Genomic DNA, 1,466 nt, shown 5'->3' on the forward strand with positions numbered 1-1,466 from the left:
GAAGCATATACCATGTTCATGGGTAGGAAGAATCAACATCGTTAAAATGGCCATACTACCCAAAGCAATCTATAGATTCAATGCAATCCCTATCAAAATACCAATGGCATTTTTCAGAGAGCTAGAACAAACAATCCTAAAATTTATATGGAGCCATAATAAACCCCAAATAGCCATGGCAATCTTGAGAAAGAAGTACAAAGTTGAAAGTAACACACTACCTGATATCAAACTATACTATAAGGTTACAGTAATCAAAACAGCATGATACAATGATCAATGGAACAGAATAGAGAGCCTAGAAATAAATCCAAGCCTATACACTCACTTAATATATGACAAAGGAAGTAAGAATATACAGTGGGGTAAAGACAGTCTCTTCAATAAATGGTGTTGGGAAAATTGGACAGATGCATGCAAAAAAAAGAAGCTGGACCATCTTCTTACACTGTATACAAGAGACTCAAAATGGATTGAAGACTTAAGTATAAGACCCAAAACCATAACACATAGGCAGTAAACTCTAATATTACTAACAGGAATTTCTTTTCAGATATATCTCCTTGGGCAAAGGAAACAAAAGAAAAAATAAACAAATGGGACTACGTCAAACAAAAAAGTTTTTGTACAGCAAAGGAAACCATCAACAAAACAAAAAGACAACCTACTGTTTTGGGAGAATATGTTTGCTAATGATACATCTGATAAGGGGTTAATATCCAAAATATATAAAGAACTTATACAACTCAACAACAAAAAAACAATCCAATTAAAAAATGGGCAGAAGATCTGAAAAGATACCTCTTCAAAGAGGGAATACAGATGGCTAAGAGACATATGAAAAGATGCTCAAGGTCACTAACCATCAGAGAAATGCAAATTAAAAACACAATGAGATATCATCTGACACCTGTCAGAATGGCTATCATCAATAAATCAAAGAACAAATGTTGAAGAAGATGTAGAGAAAAGGAAACCCTCATACATTGTTGGTGAAATTGCAAATTGGTACAGCCGCTATGGAAAACAGTCTGGAGGTTTCTCAAAAAATTAAAAATGGATATACTTTTTGTCCCAGCAACTGCACTTCTGGGTATTTATCCAAAGAAAACCAAAACAATAATTCGTAAAGATCTATGCACTCCAATATTCATGGCAGCACAATTTACAATAGTCAAGATATGGAAGCAACCTAAATGCCCATCAACAAACAACTGGATAAAGACATTATGGTTCATATATACAATGGAATATTACTCAGCCATTAAAATAAATAAAATCCTACCATTTGCAACAACATGGATGGACCTAGAGATTATTACGCTGAGTGAAATAAGTCAGACAGAGAAAGATAAATACCATATGATTTCACTTATATACAGAATCTCAGAAACAAAAAGAACAAACTAATCAAAAACAGACTCACAAATATAGTGCACAATTTGGTGATGGACAGAGGAGAGGGT

At 33.8% G+C, this 1,466-nt stretch overlaps 1 protein-coding gene across 1 annotated transcript in view; it reads right to left on the minus strand.

Annotated features, from left to right (window-relative positions):
* POLR2B (RNA polymerase II subunit B) overlaps nt 1–1,466 on the minus strand; it is a 43,880-nt gene that overhangs the window by 15,729 nt on the left and 26,685 nt on the right. The gene's annotated exons all lie outside the window — the stretch shown is intronic.

Source organism: Pteropus vampyrus, unplaced genomic scaffold (assembly GCF_000151845.1).
Source record: "Pteropus vampyrus isolate Shadow unplaced genomic scaffold, Pvam_2.0 Scaffold77, whole genome shotgun sequence".
In the NCBI taxonomy this organism is placed as follows: Eukaryota; Metazoa; Chordata; class Mammalia; order Chiroptera; family Pteropodidae; genus Pteropus; species Pteropus vampyrus.